We start from the raw sequence: 22,486 nt of genomic DNA on the forward strand, positions 1-22,486 counted from the left end.
CGCTCCCCGGGCGGGGGGGGTGTGGGGGGGTCACCTGCGGGGGGGCGGGGCCGGGCCCGCGCTCAGCGCCCCCTGGCGGCCGCACGCGGCACTGCCCCCCCGGCCGGAGCGGGGCGGAGCGGGACGGGAGCGCCCCCTGGCGGCGGGACAGGGCCGGGATGGGGCCGGGATCCAGGGAAAAGGGGGGCCTGGGATGGTTCGGGGGGAGAGGATTCCTTCCCGGAGTGTATCCTGGACACAGGGGAGCCCCCTGCCCCAAGCACAGGGTGCTGAGGGGTCGCATTCTGCAGCCGGGAGACTCCTCAGGATGAGGGGCTTTGGGGTGCTGCCTTTCAGCTGGAGAAGTCTTCCTTCCCGGGGTGTATCCTGGAGCCGGGGGAGCCCCCCCTCCCGGAGCACAGATCCTGAGGGGTCGCATTCTGCACCATCAGACCCCCGGGATGAGGAGCGCAGGGTGCTCCGGGAGTGGGGGGGTCAAATCGGGGGAATTCCTTCCCGGGGTGTATCCTGGACGCGAGGAGTGCTCCCTCCCCAGCCCAGGGTGCTAAAGGGTCACATCTTCTATGTGTGAGACCCTCTGCCCCAGCACAGGGTGCTAAGGGGTCGCATCCTGCACACGTGGAGACCCCCCGGATGGGGGTCTGCAGGGTGCTGTCCTCCAGCTGGAGGAGTCTTCCCTCTTGGGGTGTATCCTGCACCCAGGGGAGCCCCTGCCCTAAGCACAGGGTGCTGAAGAGTCACATTCTGCACGTGGGGAGATGCTCCCCCCAAAACAAGCTGTCACATCCTCTACCTGGGGAGCCCCCACCCCACAGAACAGGCTGCTAAGGGGTTACATTCTACAGCTTGAGAGACCCCCCCTCTCCCCAGCCCAAAGTGCCTCAGGAGTGGATCCTGCATTTGGAATGTGCCACATCCAGCACCCTATGGAATCTCCATCCCAGGGCAGGGCTGGATCCTGCACCTGGGGGACACCTTTCCCTCAGCAGAGACAAATCCTGTACCCCAGGATCCCCCACCCCTCCTCACAGTGTCCTGCAGGGACACCCACCCCCATCCCATATCCTGCAGAAAACCCCCACAAAGACCCTGCAGGGTCAGGGGCTGCACCCCAGGGATCCCCCTCCTCAAAAAACCACATCCTGGACACACTGACCCCTTTTGCTGCACCCCAGCACCAGGAAGAACACCACAGCACATGGTCCTGCACCAAGAGGGGAGAAAGCAGATCCTGCACCCAGGGGATACCCCACCCAGGGGATCCCCCACCCCAGGATCCCACAGGCAGGGTCAGGCCCTGCCCCCAGCACCCCTGGGTGCCCCCCAGACCCTGCTCACTGTGGCACTTACTGAACCCCCAGAAACCCCCCAAATTAATGCAGAATAAACCACATAAAAAGTCCCCCAGGAACACCCCAGTACCATCCAGAACCAGCCACCTCGGGCTAATTACATCAATGATACTAATCAGTGCACTGGGAACAGGGCCAGATTCACCCCAGAGAACATTTTGGGCAAGAATGGTTGGTTTGGGTGTAGGAGATGGGTGTGCAGGTGTGAGGTGGTGTGGCCATCCCTGTGCTTGTCCTCATCCCCACCCCTGCAGCTCCCAGACTGTTCTGAGTGGGAAGGGACCCACAAGGATCAGTGAGTCCAGCTCTCAAGTGAATGATGCCCATAGGGATGGAGCCCAAACCTTGGCTTTGTCAGCACCAGGCTCCAACCAGCTGAGCTCATCTCGGGCTCTGGGTGGGCCCTGGTGGCTGCAGCCCCAGCTGAAAGCAATGAGCTCCCTCCCTATTTATAGGCAGCAGGTTCCCCTTCCCTGTGTGCTCCCGGGGGAGGAGGAGGCTGGAGGAGCTGTCAGAGGTGAGCTGAGAAGGAGAAAAATTCTCCCCCCAATTCTCTAAAATACTCTATTTGTGCTTTACTTTCTGGTGCATTTGGTTCTGTGGAGGGTGTCTTTTGGTTTTGTTTCTGTAATATACTGAATGTTTCTGGTGTTAGTGCAAGTGCCTAATTTGCACAATGCCAATTAGTGCCCCAGGAAGAGCAGGGGAAGGGGGAGCTGTGGAGGGCAGCAGCGTGTTCAGCCCCTGCTCTGTTCTCCCTTGGCAGAAGTGTTGGATCCACAGCAGCTGAGTGTCACCCCAGCACTGTGAGTGGGCAGCAGGGATGGAACCAGGACCCCCAGGCTCCCCTGACCCCCCGAGGGAGAAGGCAGCAGATGGATGTGCCTGGCAGAGCCTCCTCTGCCTCCAGTCCCACAGGCAGAAGAGGAAGGTGGCTTATTCTGCCTACATGCACAAGCTCCTAAACCAGGTAGTCTTGACTGGGCTGGGGTGCAGTCTCCTGCTTCCCAAGCTCAGCTTGGTCATCCATGTATCCAAGCCTGGATGGTGTGTGTTTGGCTGTGCTGGGGAGTCTTTGACTCTTCCCTGGCTGCCCAGGGCAGTGGTGGAATCCCCATCCCTGGAGGTGTTTAAAAGACACGTGGATGTGGCACTTGGGGACGTGGGTTAGGGGTGGCCTTGGCAGTGCTGGAGGAACAGCTGGATTTGCTGATCTTGGAGGGCTTTTCCAACCTGAATTATTCCATGATTCCAGCACGAAGCTGTGGGGGCTGGGCGGTGCCGGCGGCTCCTGGAGCTGTGCTGATGCTGTTGGTTGCTCTCCCCACAGACATGGTCCTCTGGAGATTCCTGCTGGGTGGTTTCCGCCCTGGCTGGGCTGGGCAGCCCGTGGCTCCTCGGGGATGTGGCGCTGGAGGCTGCCAGGCTGTCCCGCGGCAGCCGCAGGAGCCGCCCCGGCCGCCGGGAGGTCCTGCTGGCCATGAAAGTGGTGCTGCTGCAGGAGCTCTACAAGCCTCCTCCGGGACCCTGAGCCGTGAGCCGAGGCAGGACGGGACAGTCTTTAGAGTATTTTAACGTGGATTTGGTAAATAAAGTATTTATTGGCATCGCTTAACAGAGTCTCCTGCCTGGGCCGGGACCGAGAGCAGCGGGTGGGCTCAGGCTGGGTACGTGTGTGCCCCGGGAAGGGGGGCAGGAGGAGGGTGTGAGGGCTGGGTACGTGTGTGCCCCGGGAAGGGGGGCAGGAGGAGGGGGCTCTCACGCCTGACTCGGGGAGCACTTGCAGAGCAGCCCTGCTGGCAGGTCAGTGGTCCCCGGGGGTCCAAAGGGCCCCGCTGGGCGCAGGAACCTCTTTGCTCTGGCAGCCCAGACTGTTGGGGGCTGTGGGGCAGCTGGACGCCTCTCTGTGCTGGGTTTGGCCAGGGAAGGGGGAGGAGGAAAGGTGGGTGGGAAATGCCAGGCTCGGAGGCAGCAGCATTCCCTGGCCGTGCTGTGTCGGGTGGCGGCGCTGGGGACTCGTTTCTGGGCTCTCATCCCGGGGATGTCTCCGGGTTCTCCTGCCTTGCAGCTTCCAATCCCACCGTGGGGGTGGTCGGGGTGGGTGGCAGTGCCTGAGCTCTCCCCTTCCCAGGGAGGGGTTCCCGGTCCCAGGGAAGTGCCACCAGCTCCTGGCAGTGCTGGGACACCCTCCCTGCAGCAGCTTTCCCAGCCGCTGAGCTCTTCTCCCAGAAGCACGGGCAGGAGGCTGGGAAAGGGGATGTCCCTTTGTCACCTCGTGCTGCTGGTGTGAGCTGAAGGCTGTGAAATGTCCCCAGAGCCACCCCTGCAGCTGCCTCACCTGGTGGGCACTGCTGGCCTTGGGGACACTGGCTGGGCTGGGTGGTGGCAGGTGTGGCAGTGTCACACGGGGACAGTGGGTGTCACTGGTGTGCAGCAGCTCGTGGCTGTGACTGAGGTGGCTCTGGCTCTGTCCCCAGCCTGCTCCTGTTTGCACCCCCCTGGGTGTATCCAGACCTGTGCAGTGCCACGGGCTGTCACCTACCCGTGTCCTTTGCCTGCTTCCACAGTAAATATCGGGATAACTGCTGCCCTCGAGGAGCAAGTGCTGCCCAAGGACTGAGGGTTCAGGGGCTGGGCCCAGGGGAAGGCTGGGTTTTGATGCCTCAGCTGCTGTCCTGGCACATTGTCACTCCTGTGCTGAGGGGCTTCAGCTCACCCCCAGCCCCCATTCCAGCAGCCCTGACTCTTTGGGTTGATTAGGGTTTGGCTAAAATCCATGGATTTAGAGTCAAGTCCTATAGGAAAGTCCTAGACTTTGCAGAAGGAAGGGTAGCAGCTGACCTTGAGGAAAATACCCAGGCACCCACAGCATTCCTGTGTGGAACTCTGTTCAACCTGCCCCAAAAGCTCAGCAGAGGAGGAGGAAGGGGATCATTCCATACTCTGTGATACCATCTGGTTTGAAGCTTCATCACCCTGTCAGGGTGTTTCTCTTGTGTTACAGCACAGAAAAGCTGAGAAGAACATTCACTGCTTCTTGTCCCTGCAGATGGTCCAGACCACTTGCCCTCTCTTTTTCTCTCCTGCTTTATTTATGTCTTTGGAACCTCAGCTGCTGCTGGGAGGGTGACATGTGGAGCAGCTCTTCTGCAGGGAGGCCATGGGACTCTTGAACCTCTCCAGGAACTGTGCAGAGGATCTCTCCTGCCTGGAACTGAGACTGAGCCTGGAGCAACCCCCAGCTCTGAGGGGAAGCAGCTGGAGCAGAGGAGCTGCTGGGAGAGATCAGTAGGGGAGGTTCCTGGGCAGGAGAGGAGTTTGTTATCACCTGAAAACCTTTAGCTCACCTGGGCTCTAGACAGACAAAATGTTGGCTGGCACAGGTTGCCCAGAGAAGCTGTGGCTGCCCCTGGATCCCTGGAAATGTCCAAGGCCAGGTTGGAGCAGCCTGGGCTGGTGGAAGGTGTCCCTGCCCATGGCAGGGGGTGGCACTGGATGGGCTTTAAGGCCTCTTCTAAGTTAATCCATCCCATAATTCTATAAGGATGTTCTCTGATCTCTTAACTAATCATCTGCCTGGTTTCCCTTTAAAAACATGAGGTTTTGGTCAATTATATTGATCCTTCATTTTTTCTTTTTTTCCTGAGCCTCCTCTGATATTTCTTCTGTTTCATTAGTCAGGGCACCTTCCTCCTTTCCACAGTTCCACTGCTGGTAAATGGCTCCATGGCCCCCCCCCAGCCTTAACCATCTGTGCCCTTTCCTCTTCTCTGCTTTTTCAAAAAGGGGAAGTAATAAAGAAAATTACACAACACATCAAATTTTCCAGCCCGACACACACACGGTGATGTTACAGTCTGGAACCAGGGAGGAGGATGTTAAACTCTAAACAAACTGAATATTGAGCTTCCAGGATTTGGGGATTGAAAGTGGATACTGTCTTCTTTTATGGAGTTTTCCAGGAAGCTTTCTGAAGACAGAAATGAGACTTCCCAAGTCTGTCATGTGCCTGTGGCACAAATATGTGCCCATTTACACTGGGAGAACATCAACATCCCCTCTCAGGTCAGTGTGTGCAGAGCCAGACACCCTGTAAAAGAACCCAGAGGAAGCAGAGTCCTCAAGGCCTTTGCTTCTCATAAGGGGAAATCTTTCCCAAATGTGTTCCTGAGAATCCTCTGGAGGATGTTTGTTTGTCTCCCTGGGATGAGGGGGTGGAGGAGCTGGAGGCAGCAGGAGGGGTGACGGGAATGTCCCTCAGTGACATCCAACAGCTTCATTTCCTCTCCAGGAAGGAATTGCCCCGTGGCAAAGCTTCACTATGAGCCACTCTGTATTTACATACAAGCCTTGTGATTCCCCAGGCTGAGCAGAGCTGGGAATGCAGCCAAACCCACCAGACTCATCCAAACAGAAGGGAAACATCTTGAGATGTTCCCCAGGTCTGACTGTGGCAGCCTGGATAAAAATGCCATCCCTGTGGCCTGGAGACAGGGGGCTGAGCCACAGCCAGCCCTGACAGCACAGAGAGGGCTCTTCTGGAGAAGAGAAGGCTCCAGGGAGACCTGAGAGCCCCTTCCAGGGCCTAAAAGAGCTCCAGGAGAGCTGGAGAGGGACTGGGGACAAGGGATGGAGGGACAGGACACAGGGAATGGCTTCCCACTGCCAGAGGGCAGGGACAGATGGGATATTGGGAAGAAATCCTTCCCTAGGAGGGTGGGGAGGCCCTGGCACAGGTTGCCCAGAGAAGCTGTGGCTGCCCCTGGATCCCTGGAAGTGTCCAAGGCCAGGCTGGACAGGGCTTGGAGCAACCTGGGCTGGTGGAAGGTGTCCCTGCCCATGGCAGGGGGTGGCACTGGGTGGGTTTTAATGTCCCTTCCACCCAAACCATTCTAGGATTTTATAACAAGGGTGACCATTGCAATCCCAGGCTCCTGCACTCTGAGAGCACAGCAGTGTGTGTGGGGGGGGTTGTTACCCTGTTACCCCCCAGTGACATCCAAATGGTTCTGATTAAAACTCTTAAAAACACAGAAAGGAAGTTTTTACAGTCTCAAGGCCTTTGACAACACTCACCCAGCTCCAGGGTCACTCCATGATGTCCCCATGGTGGTTCTCCATCCTTCCCCTACATGTCATGGGCCTGAGGCAGCTGGAGAGTCAGTGAGGGGAGTGAAACCATCCAAAATCCCCTCTGGGAGGGGAGGGTTGGGATCAGGGCTGAGGGCAGTGAGGGGCTGCTGGAAACAGCAGTGGAGAAGCAGAGCTGGAGGGGTGATTCCAACACACCCCACACAACTCAAACCCCTCACCACGGATGTTTGTTCCACGGTGTTCCAAATTCCTGGGAAGATCTCACAGACACCTAGGCTCCCAATGCCAAAAGAGTGTCACAGGTATTTCCTGTCTCTGACAATCTCTGAAATCTCTGGATCTCACACAAGTTGGCACCGTGAGCTCAGCTCTGTGGTGTCATCCCATGCAGCTCAAACCCCTCCTGTGGGATGTTTGTTTAATCCGTGCTTTTTCCCCTTAAAACTTCCCCCAGGGGAGCCTCAGCACCAGAGAACCTGTCCTGGGCTGGATTTACACCCAGCCAGCCCCCAGTGTCTGGTTAAAGCTCTTACCACAGCTCCCCCTGTGATTCCTCATCCTCTCCAGGCAGGCCCTGAGCAGTTTATTCCCTTCTTTTCCGTGGCAGCCTTTTGTTTGTTGAGGAGGGTTCTCCCAGCAGGGCAGGAAGTGCAGCTGTGAAGGGGAGGCTGGAGGTCAGTTCATCCCCAGCTGTCCCAGGCTTGGCTCCTCTGGACCAAACAATTCTTTCACTCCTCCCTCAGAGATCCTATTTTCTAGATTTCCTCTAACCTAGATTAGAAAGAAAAAAGGACCATTTTTCAGGAACTGCTGTAGTAAGGAAGGAGCAAGTGGCAAGTGTCCTTGGAGGTGGGATCTGCTGAGGGGTTCCAAGCTCTCCTGTCATCCTGTGAGCATTGCAGGAGCACGGGATGGGAAGCCAAGGCAGCAAAGCACTTCTGAAAGGACCAACCTCTTTTGTCCAGGCTCCAAAAACCAAAAGGATCGTACCAAATAAATATCCAGCTCCATCAGAATTTCTCATCCCTACTGATGTGACCTAAAGGATCCTGAACCTTATCGTTTTCATGAAAATAGGGGATTTATTGGGTTTTCTTTATCCATCAGCTCTTTCACTTTCTGTAGATGCCTCAAGCAATAACACAGAGCACCCTCACCCACAGCAGCACTCACCTGCCCTCCCCTGCCCTGGGCCAAAGGGAGAGGGCATAATGCTGCTTATCCTGACCAGAAAAGAAACAGCTCCTAATTTACCTAGCAAAAGAAAAAAAAAATATTTTGAAGGATAATTACAGTCTCCCTAAATTGGTTTTTTCCCCCTGGAATTCTATTCTATTCTATTCTATTCTATTCTATTCTATTCTATTCTATTCTATTCTATCCTATTCTATTCTATTCCATTCCATTCCATTCCATTTTATTCTTCTCTTCTCTTCTCTTCTCTTCTCTTCCCATACCTTCCCTTCCCAAACCTTCCCTTCCCTTTCTCCCTTCTCTTCCCTTTTCTCTTCCATTCCACCCTAAGTTAACCCAGCTGCAGTGGGACACCATTCCAAGTGGGAATTCTAATCTAAGGGGCAGGTTTCCAGCTGCCAAAGGTGCAGTGAAATGCCTGGGAAGATCCCTCACAGACACCTGGGCTCCCAATGCCAAAAGAATGTCACAGGTATTTCCTTCATCTCATAATCTTTCAAATCCCTGGATCTCACACAGGTTGGCACCTGAGCTCAGCTCTGTGATATCAGCACAGCTCAGCAGACAACCATCCATCCATTCATCATCCCACATCTGCCATCCCAGCAGAAGGAGCTCCTGAGGGCATGAACTTCCCCAATCAGTCACTGAAAGGTGTTGGGAAGAGGCTTCTTCCCAAGCACTCCAGCACAGCAGCCGGGCCTGGGGCTCTCCTGGCCCTGGGAGAGCAGTCCCAGGTGGAGTCAGACACGGCCAAGGACAGCAGAGCTGTGAGCCATGACCTTCAGTTCCTCTGTGCTCCACTTCCTGGGGAAGCTGGGAATGGCTCTGTGGAAGAGCCAAAAAAACCCCAAAATCAAGAATGGGGAGGCCCTGGCACAGGGTGCCCAGAGAAGCTGTGGCTGCCCCAGCCCTGGAAGTGTCCAAGGCCAGGTTGGACGGGTTGGAGCAACCTGGGCTGGTGGAAGGTGTCCCTCCTCTCCTACTAGAACGAGATATCTTTAATGTCCCTTCCAACCCCAACCATTCCATGATTCTGTGGGTGTAGCTGAGCTTTCAAAAGAAATACAACAGCCAAGGAGAGGTCCTGGAAGTCCACCTCAGTGGTTTCCAACCAGCTGGGCATGAAAAAGTTTTCCCTGGACCCTGGAGCCCAGGACTTCTCCGGCTGCCAGAATTCATGACCAGCAGAACTCAGCCAAAGGAGAGTTCTGTGGATTTAAAGTGAAGCGATGGAGGGCACGTTGTTCACCCAGGGAAATGAGGACACAGAGTGTGGTACAGAAAGACACAAGGACGGGGAGTTTGACCCAGAAGAAGCCAAGGGCCGGAGGGAAATAAGTGAAAAGAGACGTGGAACCGCACGAAGCTCCAGCCCGCTCGTTTCCCCGGGTCCCTCTGGATGGCAGCACAACCCTCTGCTCCAGTAGCCGCTCGCTGGGTTCGTGTCGGTGGCAAACACCGTGTCCCGTCATCCAGGTCAGTAATGGAGATGCATTCCCAGCAGGAAGCTCTAGGGAAGAGCAGGAGGAAAATGTTTCAGGTTGAAGGAGCCAAAGAAGCAGGGACAGGGTTGTTGTGCTCCAAACAAAGCCAGGACCATCCCAATGTTGGGTGGGCGAGCCCTGCCATGGCTCGGCCAGCGGCTCCTGCAGCCTCCCCACAACTCCCAGGTCTGTTCGGGGTTCCAGGGCTGCAGCTGACCCTGCACTGCCCTCGTCCTGCCGCCAGGGTCTGCCTGCCGGTGTCCCCATCCCTGTCCCACGGGCATGCTCTGACCACAGCAAGGCCACCCAGAGAGCTCAGGGACTCACTGGCCACCGATACAAACACACAGGAAATCTCTCCCCAGCTTCTTTCCTCCTCCTGTCCCCTCTCTCCTGGTACCACCACAAAAGGCTCAGCCCCTCTCACTGCTCCCCAGCTTGGTTCTCCTGCTCTGCTCTTCCAGCCTGTCCCCAGCTGGGTTCTCCTCTCTGCAAACATTCCAGGACCTTCACATCCTGCTCAAGTAGTGGGGCCCAGAACTGCACACAGTTCCTATGTATAGGATCGGGGTTACTGGGATTTAGGATGGGGAAACTGGGCTCTAGAAGGTGGGATGAGGGACCACAGGCAGACTGGGAGTTTACATCAGCAGCCTGGAAAATCTGGAGCGGGATTGGGATCCCACAGCCCTGGTGCCACTGATGGCTCAGGAAAGACTGCATCCCTGGCAGTTCCCATGGGGGAGCAGAACTCTGACACTGGAGGGTTCTCCTGCCTGGCAGGGAAAAGGAGAAGGCACGCCAGGACTGCTGGCCAAGAGAGCCGTGTGGGGCCGGGAAACACGGCTCATTCCTACCAGGGGAGGGAATTAATTGTTGGAGCAGCTCGTTAAGGCATTGGCAGGCTCAGCACTGACAGAGGAACTGACAGCAGACTTTTGCTAGAAGATGTTTTGCATCAAACAAGAGTTAATTTGGGGCTGTCCTGCATCACCCACACGTTTTCTCCAGAGGCAGCCCTGGGTTGGAACGGGGGGTCACAGTGTGGTCTTTGGAGCTGGGGACAGGAGCTGACCCTGCTGGTCCTGCAGGCTGTGGGCAAACACCTTGCACAGGTCTTTAGTCCATCCCTAAGTGAGGGAATCCCCTGGAGCTCTCGCTCAGTCCCCGTGCGGCTGCAACCAAATCCTGATCAAGTAACAGGCTGGGAGAGCTGGGGGGGTTCACCTGGAGAGGAGAAGGCTCCAGGGAGACCTGAGAGCCCCTTCCAGGGCCTAAAGGGGCTCCCAGAGAGCTGGAGAGGGACTTTGAACAAGGGATGGAGGGACAGGACAAGGGGGAATGGCTTCCCACTGCCAGAGGGAAGGGATAGATGGGATACTGGGAATTGCCCAGGGAAGCTGTGGCTGCCCCTGGATCCCTGGAAGTGTCCAAGGCCAGGTTGGACGGAGCTTGGAGCAACCTGGGCTGGTGGAAGGTGTCCCTGCCCGTGGCAGGGGGTGGGACTGGATGGGCTCTAAGATCCAGGCTGTAATGAGATTCCATGACAGCAGAGGCACCCGTCAGGTCTTCTCTCCTGTCACTCTCCTGATGCCATGGAGTGTGAGCAGTTCCCAGTGCCACAGCAGTAACTCTTGGCTGCTCAGGCCCGGATTAGACCCTTGATCAGACACCAGTTTCCATCGTGGCCGTTTCTTGTTTCTGACACCTGGCACCAGCAGATGTTGTCCTTATACCAACCAGTGTGTGGGATTTTCCAGGTCTGGGAACAGCACCCCTGCTCCCAGCAGATGGGCAATTAACCCCTTTACCCCTCTTTGGTAGGAAAGGTGGGAAAACCAAAATATGGCTGGTATTTCAGGGATGCTGAGTTAGCCCTGCCTGGGGTGTTTGCAGTTAACAGCCTCTTTGGGAGTGTGAACATCCAACTGCCACTCGTGGAGGTGACCTGTGCTCCCCCTCCTGCGCCCAGCGTGGTGCCAAGAGGCTGCACCTTGCCAAGTGTTTACAGTAACCCTTGGCAGGGACCCAGGGCTGCAACAAAGACATCTGCTAATCCTCAGAAATGAGCTTTCAGGAAAGAGAAGCTCGAGGGTTTCAGGGAAGCTCTGCTCCCAGCCGGGCTCTGCGAGGGGCAAACCCGCCCGTCCCGGGGGGACAGCACACCTGAGCCTCCCGAGACTGGGATTTGTCTCAGGCAGCAGCTCCCAGCAGGTTCCCTCTCTTGGATTAGTTATTCTGCAGCTCTCGTGGCCTCTGTCCTCGTTCCTGCAGCCTCCTTGCTGTGCCAGGATCAAAGGGGATCCTTGTGAGGCGTCCACGTGGGACCTGAGCTGAGCCAAGCACTCAACGCCTGAGCAGAGCTGCTCCCTCACCCCTGCCCTTCCCTCTCCTGGATCACGAGGCTGCAGGAAAATGGGACAAGGAACGAGGTGCTGGCAGCAGAAGAAAGCCTGATCCTGCTGCCATGGGATGCAGCAGCACTGTTTGTCCCCATTGGAGCCAGGTGCTGTGTGGAGTGTGGGGCTCACCAAGGCGGGATGTCCTCACACCCCCTCAACACACAAAACCAGGCAGGTGCAGCCCCTCTGCCAGGATTCAAATTCCCTCTTTGGAAACATCCATCCATACTTTTATGGCTCTGAGAGAAACAAGCCAATTTCCCAGGAAACGTGCTCAAAACCCAGACAGATCTGAAGTTTTAAGGTGCTCAAAACCCAGACAGATCTGAAGTTTTAAGGGTTTTCCTTCTCCCAAGGCTGTTGCTGCTTCCTGTGTGGTGCCTTGGCAGTCCCAGCTCCTGGGTCGGGTCCTGCTCAAGCACCACCTCCTTTGGAGAGCATTTAAAGCCTTTCCTGCTGAATCCCGGCTGGCTCCTGCACAGCTCCTCTCCCTCTCCTGGAGAGAGGCTCTCAGTGCCTCCCCGGGCTGGGAAATCACATGCTTGATGGCTTCAACATGATGTAATTGTTTTTGGAAGAGACCTGGGTTTGCTGGGGCTGGGTTTGCTGGTTTGTCAGGCAAACACGGGCACAGGGCAGGGGCCTCCTCCTGGTGCAAATATCCAGGTGCTCACTTCCAGCATTAAAAATTCCTGCAGAAATGGTTGAGAGGGGCTGGTGTGTGCAGGGACACTGGAGGATGCCCTGTGGGGGTCACAGAGACTTTTGAGTCCTCTCCGTGCACTTGTCCCCAAATCCAGGAGTGACCAGAGGCAACATCCAGCTCAGGAAGTCCCAAAGCTGCAGATTGCTGGACACCAGGAGGGTTTCCTGGGAAAGGGCTGTCCTTGGGCTCGTTCCCTGTACCCTGTTGGCTCTTTGGGGTTTCCCCCAGCACAGAGGGACCAGGAGGTGCACAGAGAGCAGCTTCTGCTGGGGAGTCCTTCCCTGATGCCAGTTGGTGACAAGGTGCTTTGCCAGATGATCTGCCTCATTAACACACCTGATTTGATCTGCCTCATTTTTGGAGCACTTTAATGTCAAAGAATGTGACCAGGGGCACAATCCCCCATCCATGTCTGCCTGCAGCTCCCCAAGGGATTGGATGGTTTGTCCTCCCTGCTTGAGACATGAAGTGGCACATGGAAGGATGTCCTGGGCAGCCACCTGCCATCCTCCACCCCTCTGTGGCCCAGCCAGAGTCCAGAGGCTCAAAATCCAGCCACAAAATGAACTTGAAATAGTTGAACAAACCTCCAGCTGACCAGCAGTTGAGAGCTGGAGTGAGCACAGCTCAGGAGCTCAGCTGGCTTGCCAGCATCATCCTGCCCAAACCTTCCTTAAGGATCCCAGAATCAGAGAAACATTGAGGTTGGAAAAGCCCTCTAAGACTGAGTCCAACTGTTCCCCCAGCTCTGCCAAGGCCACCACTAACCCATGTCCCCAAGTGCCACATCAGACTTGTGCTCCAGCCCCTCGCCCAGCTCCGTTGCCCTTCCCTGGAATGCTTTCCCTGGAAGGTGAATCCTCTGCAGTTCTCTGAGGAAAGCTCGAGGCATCCCTGGAACAGGTCCCTGTGCCATGAGCAGGCTGGGGCAGACACAGAGCAGGAGAGTTCAGGGTTGGGTTCCTTGAATTGGACACATCCAGGTGAGTGATGCTGTGGGTGGGGTGGGAGCAGGATCCACCCCACTGGCTGTGCCTTGTTTGCATGTACGTGGTGGACTCTTCACCCTTAACCAGGCAAATACAGAACATCCCAAAATTCAGAGATGGTGTTCCCAGTGCCCAGGAGCAGAGGCACCAGTCCTAAAACATGGCATCACTGGGGAAAGTGAACTTTGGATTTTTGAAAACAGCCTGTGCAGCCCTTTGGTGAGACAGGAAAGCTGCTCCCTGCCCAAGGGCCAGGGGACAGCACGTGTGGCTCTGCCTGGGCTCCTCTCTCCAGCAGTCTGGGAATGCCTCTGGCAGTGGGGGACAATGAATGTCCTGTGAGTAAGAGAGGTGCAAGATGCTTTGTATTCTCCTCAGACCTCTTTCTCTTAAGAAAGACACCAGTTTCTTTTATTTTCAGAAGTGACTTTTTAAAGTTCTGCATTTACATTCTTTTAACGAAGAACTAATTTAATAAAGAACCTCTTCCTTATCCTCACAGGGTAGGAGCTGCTTCTATCTAATGCAAGAGTTGCTGCTCTTATCTGTAATAATTCTTTGATCTGTTAAGACATGTCTGAGCCTGGTATCCAGAGAAGAGAATCAGGCTCCCATCCAAACTTGGCAAAGGAACAGCTTTTCCCTGTGATGTGTGTTGCAAGAGCATCTCGGGATCCTCTCAATGAATGGGCTCTTTTTGCAGCTGGTGTTACATGAGCCAAAAAGGAGAGTTTGTGTCTGAGTCAAAGCCCTGACAGTGTAACACGACACGAGGCAGGGCTGGGACAGAACCATCAGTTTATCTTGGGCTGCAATTCCATGTTGTGGCAGGAGCTGTTTGTTTTAATGCAGGAATTACTGTAGGAGAGGGTCAAGCTGAGACAGACATTTGATTTCGTGTCAGGACTTCGCTGATGGAGTCAGTGTGGATTCAATGAGCCTTTCCTGTTCTTTGTGCCAGCCTGGATTTGCCTCTTTCCTCCTCCTGACTGTTGGCTCTTGTTTTTCTGTTATTTGCTAAAATAAATATCCTCCAACTTCAGAATCTTCATTGGAGTCTGTGACAGAGTCACTCCTTTACCTTTTCTTAGCTAAACTCAATATGGAATCATGGAATGGTTTGGGTTGGAAAGGACCTTAAAGCCCATCCAGTCCCACCCCTGCCATGGGCAGGGACACCTTCCACCAGCCCAGGTTGCTCCAGGCCCCGTCCAACCTGGCCTTGGACACTTCCAGGGATGGGATCCCACCTGCAGACAGAACCCCATGGCCCCCAGGCTGCTTTAAGGGCTTTGTTGTTTTGAGCAGATTAAGACATAATTCCCTTTAAAGCATCCCATGTATTTTTTCTCTCTGTGGGATTAATACCAAACGTCTGATGGGATTTTTAGCCCATTTCCATTTTTACACATTTTTTACAGTCTGGTTTTGGACACTTTTGATTTATCTTAATAAACTTCCTATGCCAGGGCTGAGCCAGCTGCTATTGCTGGAGCACTGCTGCTTCAGGCGTCTGTGTACAACTGACTTTGTGCCATGTCTCTGCTCCATCCTGGGCTCTGGATAACCAGGATTCTGTGGAATTGTTGCCATCAGGATTTACTGGCAGAGCAGCTGAAGGACCCTACAAACCTTGGGATTCTCAGCCCAGATAATGCTGCCCCTGAGCTCTCAGGTTGTTTTGTTGACATTTTTGGCGTTAGGAAAACAAAGATATTCTGGGTGTTGGTTTTTGCCAGATCCTAATTTTAGCTGCAGTTCTCCTGCCTCCAACAGCCCCCGGTGGATCTGCCTGTGGATATTTCCCCAGTCACCCCCCATCTCTCTGTCAAACCTGGGGAAGGAAATAATTCTCCTTTTTATGTTCCAGGAAGAGGAATAGTTTCTTGCAGGCTCCTGTAGGGGGGGAAGACTTTGGACATGCTGCCCTTGGTCCATGCCCAGCTCTGCACCCCTGGATGTATCTCCCTCCATCTGTATTCACACATGACAGCAGGAATGAGGATCAGGCCAAGCTGGGCTCCCTCCACCGGGATCATCCTTCTCCTGGGAAGTTAAAAATGAATCACAAAGAGGGAGTTAAAGCTCTGAGGTTGGTGAAGGGTTTCTGTCTATGGGCAGAGGGGCACTGGGAAATAAAGGGAGAGAGGGAAGGACAAGTGGAGGGATGGATGGTGGATGGATGGATGGATGGGTGGGTAGGTGGATGGATGGAGGGACAGAGGGATGGAAAGATGGATGAATGGAGGGACAGAGGGATGGAAAGATGGATGAATGGGTGGATGGATGGATGGATGGATGGATGGATGGATGGATGGATGGATGGATGGGTGGATGGGTGGATGGATGGATGGGTGGATGGATGGATGGGTGGAGGGATGGATGGATGGATGGATGGATGGGTGGATGGGTGGATGGGTGGATGGGTGGATGGAGGGACAGAGAGATGAAGGGATGGGTGGATGGATGGGTGGATGGAGGGATGGAGGGATGGATGGGTGGGTGGATGGGTGGGTGGGTGGATGGTGGATGGAGGGACAGAAGGATGGAGAGATGGATGGATAGATGGATGGATGGATGGTGGATGGAGGGATGGATGGAAGTAAGACTTTGACAGTTGGAGATCAGCAGAGTTATGGGGGAGAGTATGGATGCCCAGGGGACTGAGGAGCTGTGTGGGAGACTGGGGACATCAGGAGAGGGAGGGAATACCCAGAGTGAACACTGAACAAAGCTCTGGAGCTGGACTGTGGGGGGAAGGAAAGGAAAAGCCTTTGCTTTTCTGTTTTTCTGTTTCTTGTTAGCCCTTCCCACCACTGATGAGAAGTGGGAGAAAATGCGAGACTATTTCCAACATTTTCTCCTATTTCCAATCTGATAAAATTAGTAACTGGCATTAGAACTGCAAACAAAACAAACCAGTTGTTCTGTTAATCTGTGCTGAGGAGGTCCCGGGTGTGGCAGAGGTGTTTGGGCAGGGGGAGAGCCTCGAGTGAGGCAGGAACCCGGCGGGGGGACCGGGATGAAGCGGCCGGTGTGGCAGCTCCCCCATCCCTTCTTCAGCTCCCGGGGAAGCTGGAAGGAGGCGGGGACATGGAACAGCCGGGCAGGACCGCGGTGGAAGCGTCTCCAGCAGGGAGCAGCTGCTGGGCTTTAACTGAGAGCATCGGAAGGGCTGCGAGAGCAGAGAGAGCCGCTGGGATCGCGGAAGGGTCAAGTGGAGGTCGGGGCTGGGCTGAAAGGGGACATTCCAGAGGGGAGGCCGCACAACAGCTGAGCCCGCAGGGCTCCCTGTGCCGGCCCTCCCTGGATTTCCTCCGCTCTTGGACCGCTCCCTGAGTCCTGCTGCCCACCCGAGCGGGTGGGAGGGCTGCGAGCAGCTCGGCCTCGCAGGAAGGTGAGCAGGACTTCCAGGAAGCTGGAGGAGGTTTTCCTGAGGGGCAGGGGAGCCGAGCGCCTCTCACACGGGTGTCTCGTAACCAGGTCCCACGTTCTGGCGCTCAGCAGCCCCTGCAGAGCTGCAGTGGAGCAGTGTGGGCTCAGTCCCATGAGTTTGTTGTCCATCTGATGTGTTCCAAGCCCACAGGTGCCGGGAGCACAGGGCTCCCCAGCCCTTCTGCTCCACGCAGCACGAGCTGGGGCCAAGGGCTGACTTTGGAAAGGAACTGCTGTCCCCAGTCCCTCTCCAGCTCTCTGGGAACCCCTTTAGGCACTGCAAGGGGCTCTAAGGTCTCCCTGGAGCCTTCTCCTCTCCAGGCTGAACCCCAGCTCTCAGGAGAGGTGCTCCAGCCTGTGGCTTCACTGCCCAGCAGGGATGACAAAGCCTTGTCCAAGATGCAGGATCACAGATGGGATGCTGTGCATCTTCCTGCCTCCCTCCGGACTGAGGAAAGAGAAATGGGCATGAAAATGGTCATTTGTTCATATATTGGGTCCTTATTGCTCCTAGTCATGACCATTGATAATATATATTTATATAATAGATATAATGTTAATATAAATGGTCATATTATTCATATAAATGGTCCTTTATTCATATATTATGGTTCCCTGGGAGTGTCCAAGGCCAGGTTGGATGGGGCTTGGAGCAACCTGGGATAGTGGCAGGTTGAGTTCTCAGTCCTTGATCTCTACACAGCAGTGAAGACAAAGCTCCTGGAGATGCTGGTCTAAAAATCCAGCACCCTTTTCCCTCCCAAAAGGACTGATATGTAGATCCAAGTGCTAATGAATGAAAGTTGTGGCTGGGATGTATTTTGGACAAATGGCTACAAAGAGCTGAGTTATAGCCAGCTCCTTGGCAGGGAGGTGTTGCTCATTTTGGGTTAAGGAGTCACCAGTTAAAGCAAAGAGTATTTCATCAAACAGAAATTTGATGTCAGCCCCTTAACTTCTTACAATTCATGAGTTTGATCTCTCCAAACTACATATAAAGAAGTTCTTTTTAAAAAGTGACACTTCAATTTTTCATTTACTGCTTAATTCTCAGAGCTGGGACTTAAAAATAGCATATGGATATTGCAATGTTCTGACAAAGATCTGGGGCTTATTTTCTGATATATCCTTAAACATCTGAGGTGTTGTAAGGTTGTGGTGAGTGACATCTGTTTCTGATGACTCCCAGAAAAGTGATTTTTAGGGAGCTGAGTTTGGAAAGCCTTTAACCCTTTGAGGAATCATCACAAGAGAAATTCTGTAATCTCCAAGAACAAGAACGCTCAAATTTCCTCAAACTGAGCAGCCAAGACCCAAAACTCAGGGGCTGCTTTTAATAATCTTGGCTTTATCTTCCCAGTGCTCATTTCCTCTTTGATCTGGTGCCTCTGCAGGACAATCTGATAAAGGCTCAGCTCCACCCACGTTGGTGAAGCCCTGAAATCCCCAACTGACCCCGCAGCAGGGAGGGAAAATCAATGTTTACTCGGTGCTCTGCCCACAGATGAGCACAGGGAGTTGAGCCCTGGCCCAGCTCCCCTCGCTCTGCTCCGGCTCCTCCCGGCAGGACACGGGGCTGGAGAGCAGGGCCATGTGTTTCCTGGTGATAGAACAGAGCCCAGAGCAGAACTTGCTCCGAGACACCAGCGGTTGGTTCATATTTTGGCAGAGAGGAGAGGAAGCTGCACAGCAGCGTGTTCCCTGCAGGGCCAAACTCCAGTAATTGGAGCTGCCTGGCACTCAAAAGAGCCGATGAAAAACTTTGGGAAGCCACTGAGGTTGTTCCTTATTTTCACAGGGGCAAGCCTGGAATGTGCCATGAAGTTGGGAGGAATTGTAGTGTAACCAAGATTACAATAGAATCAAACCCATTCTGCAAAGGCCTGAATTTGTTTGTTTATTCTCACATCCCCCACCCAGGGAGGTGAATTGAGCCCATTTCCAAAGCCAGGAGTCACTTCTGTCACAGAATCACAGAATATTCTGAGCTGGAAGGAACCCCCAAGGATCATCCAGTCCAACCCCTGGCCCTGCACAGACACCCCAACAATCCCACCCTGTCCCTCAGAGCGTTGTCCAAACCCTCCTGGAGCTCTGGCAGCCTTGGGGCCGTGCCCACTGCCCTGGGGAGCCTGGGCAGTGCCAACCACCCTCTGGGGGAAGAACCTTTCCCTGAGATCCAACCTGAGCCTGCCCTGGCACAGCTCCATGTTGACCTCTTCTGCAAAGGCCCAGACAAACACTCCTGTGCCAATCACTCAGATAAGGGCTTGGAAAACCTTGGGCTCTGTTTCCAGCAGAGGAGTGGCCTCAGTGCTGGGTTGCTCTGCTGACTGTGCTCTAGATCAAGACTTGCCTGATACAGACCTTGCTTGAGGAGATCCATTCAGTTTTAAATGATCCATTCAGTTTTAAATGTACCCATCTAGGTGTCTTCAGCTCCTTCTCAATAAGAAAGGGATATTACAAACCTGCTTTTATAGAGAGGATGTTTATATATTTACATGTGATGGTTTTTAAACATCAGCACCCAAGCACTTCAGTCAGTGCACTCTACAGAGACCCTACTGGTGGAATTTCTAGTATATATATGTATCTCTATGACATATATACTCTATATATCATATATATATATATATATGATCTTTAAGGTCCCTGCCAACCCAAACCATTCTCTGATTCTATGATTAGGAAGAAATTCCTCCCTGGAAGGGTGGTAAGACCCTGGCACAGGTTGCCCAGAGAAGCTGTGGCTGCCCCTGGATCCCTGGAAGTGTCCAAGGCCAGGCTGGACAGGGCTTGGAGCAACCTGGGCCGGTGGAAGGTGTCCCTGCCCATGGCAGGGGGTGGCACTGGATGGGCTTCAAGGTCTCTTCTAACCCAAACTATTCCATGATTCTATGATATCTATACACAAATATAAAGAATGAGAGAAAAGCAGTTACCATCTGTTTTACATGGAACTGAAACAAGGAACTAAGAAATTAGTCAAGGATCATAAATCAGTTGAAAATTAAAGCAAACTCTCTTTAGTACTTCTTTGGTCTGGGCAGGAAAGTGCTCTGAGATCTGTTGATAAGAGTGGAACAAAGCACTGATATTCCTAAGGCAACATGTTCAGCTCCATGAGGTCCAAAGAGCTGGAAGAGGGGAGTTTTTCCACTCTTCCTGCAATAATCCTGGTGCAATTCTCCTCCCATTTACTCTTCAGCAACCCACCCCCAGTCTGCAAGCTGAGTCTGCCCCACAGGCTCCTTACCTCGTGTTTACTCACGGGTTAAGGCCTGGAGTACGCAAGGCACAAAGCACGCCTGCCTCGTGTGTGGGAGTAAATGTCATATCCCACTGCACAGGGTATTTATAGCACGGCACTATTTGGGAAGTGAAACTTTTCGACGGTGAACTGTTCGAGCCGTTGCTTCAGGGTGAAGTTTTGAGGAAGGAAACAGCCCAGAGCCCGCTGGACACCGCGGCTCCAGGTGGCTCCGAGTGTCACAGCCAGAGCAGCGGGGCCTGAGTGAGGCCACCTCGGCTCTGGGGGCTCCAGGATCCCCTTGGAGGGAGTGTCTCTGCAGCTGGCACATCAATCCTGTGTCCCCACCAGAGGACGGAGCGTTGTTACCACAGTTCCTGGTGGAGGAGCTCTTCCCATGGACAAAGTCCCCACGAGACAGGCCTGTGTCTTCTGGAGGCTGCCATCTACCCAGACCCCCAAGTCACTCCACACAGGTTCTCCAGGGTAGCTGCCCGTGGCCAGACACCAAACTCCAACACAGCCTGAAGGAGGGGAGACCTTCACCCAAGAACAGTGACTCTGGGACTGCCAGCACTCAGTGACCCCCACATCTCCTGTGCTCAGGAGGGCTGGACTTCGGCTTCTAGGAGAGGGATTAGGACAAGAGAGCATGGACTGTGGCTGCAGAAAGTCTGGGGTGGCAGGGGGAAAAGTGGTCAGAATTCTGCTTTTAAAATGGTGCCATGCCAGCGGGGCTGGTGGGATGATACAGATCAGCTGTTCCCATCCCTAGATCCAGACTGAAGCTGTCCAGGGCCCGCTGGTCCGAGTCCTTGTGTTGTAACACGCAGCTCTTGGCTCACACCTCGAGCACAAACGTGGAGTAGCACACTGAAAGCTCCAAGCTGTGTCTGCCCAGTGTCCCAGAGTGGATCCCCGTGCTCCAGCCAGGCAGGAACAAAAGGCCTCTGTGAGGCTGTGTGTGCTCTCTGAGCTGTGACTGCAATCACACAAGCAGGTCTTGACATTACTGGGTCAGCCCGAGGAAGGACTCTGCATGTTTTGCAGCAATCATTAATGCAGCCATTGGTGTGTTAACCCTCCAGCCCGAGTGCCGGGCACGCCCTGGGTGATTTACACAAACAGCAGCGCAGCTGTATTTGCATTTGCTCCGTGCGAGCTTGTCTTGAGAGCGACTTGTGGCTTTGATTGCTGCAATAGAAACCGGAGCCGGCCCTACGCGGGGACCACGCTGGGGACAGAGCAGAGCCCGGCCCGGCCGGGGGGATGGACACGCCGTGCTCCCGCCCTCCTCCCAACGCTCTGCCCGGGCTGCAGAGGTACCTGGAGCTCGGACAGATCCCTGCGTGCTCCTGCTGCTCCCAGCTCTTCCCATCTCCGAGCTGCACACCAGGAACGCGGCTGGCTGACTGCAGTGCCATTGTTACACTGGGACGTCCTTTACAGCTCCAAGAGTGACAACTGCTCTGCCAGTGAGACTGAGACCGTGGATTCGTTTCACACAACTCACCCACAAAGGAAACACAGAGTGTTCTGGATTTAAGGGTTGAACCTGGGCTTGGAACAAGCTCCACATGTGCTTCTCTCCTCCTCCTGTCCTCCCTCTTCACCAACTCCAGTGGAAAGTGTGGCTTGTTCAAAACCCATAACATGAGTATTAAGGTCCTTTATATTTTGTCAAAAGCTTTGTTTGCTCTTCCTTCCACTTCCTTTATTGTGATAAAAAGATCAAGGTCATAAATACCTCTAAATGCAACATCACAATCACCTCAACTATTCTGGTGAAAACAACCTCAGACTTTTAAAGGCAAATTACGTCAAATGTTGTCAAATTATCTAAACTTCTGAGAAGCACTGCATGTAAAGATGATTCCAGTTGTTCTTTATCTTGTCCAGCAAACATCCCATTTACACTTTAATCAATTCCACAAGTACTGGAGCAACCTGCAGGAAAGCCTGTTGACTACAACATCCCACAGTGACCTACCATGACAGGTTCACTTAACTCAGGGTTTCTACCCAGAGTTAAAAGGGCAGCGGGGGATTATTCTGCAACACAATATTGAACCATACGATGGTTCAGAGTGGAACAGACCCCTAAGATCATTGAGTGCAACCCACACAGCTCTATTCCCTTAGCAAAGAGTTGTTAGGACTGAAAATTTATTTCTGAACTATGTGAAGAGGCTGAGCAAGATGCCCCTGCACGGAGCCAGTGTACGCTGAAGGTGACGGAGTCCAAATCCAGAGGGAATAAGCAATGGAAGAAATTCTTAAACGGGGCTTGGAGCAACCTGATTTAGTGAAGGTGGGACTGGATGGGCTGTGAGGTCCCTTCCAACCCAAACCATTCCACGATTCTGTAAGTACATCAGAGTCCTTTCCTGAAAGCTCTGAAATGACCTCTGAAATTATTTATTTCCCGTGGCTCCCACCTCCCTGGGGCACGGACCGAGTCACCCACCCCACCCCTTCCTTTGGTGTCAAAGCAAAGAATAATAACGGTACCTGGGCAAACCAGAATGTGAATAACCAGCTGTCACTTACTGGGGAGCATTAGAGGCTACGGGA

General features: G+C 54.0%; 1 long non-coding RNA gene across 1 annotated transcript; it reads right to left on the reverse strand.

Moving 5' to 3' along the window:
* Positions 1 to 7,005: 7,005 nt before the first annotated feature.
* Positions 7,006 to 22,214, reverse strand: LOC113959092. Its single transcript, XR_003531702.1, has 3 exons — positions 19,919 to 22,214; positions 15,059 to 15,270; positions 7,006 to 7,217 (listed from the first exon to the last, which is right to left on the reverse strand). It is a non-coding gene; the product is annotated as an uncharacterized LOC113959092 (long non-coding RNA).
* Positions 22,215 to 22,486: the final 272 nt, after the last annotated feature.

Source organism: Corapipo altera, unplaced genomic scaffold (assembly GCF_003945725.1).
Source record: "Corapipo altera isolate COAL_440 unplaced genomic scaffold, ASM394572v1 174, whole genome shotgun sequence".
NCBI lineage: Eukaryota > Metazoa > Chordata > Aves > Passeriformes > Pipridae > Corapipo > Corapipo altera.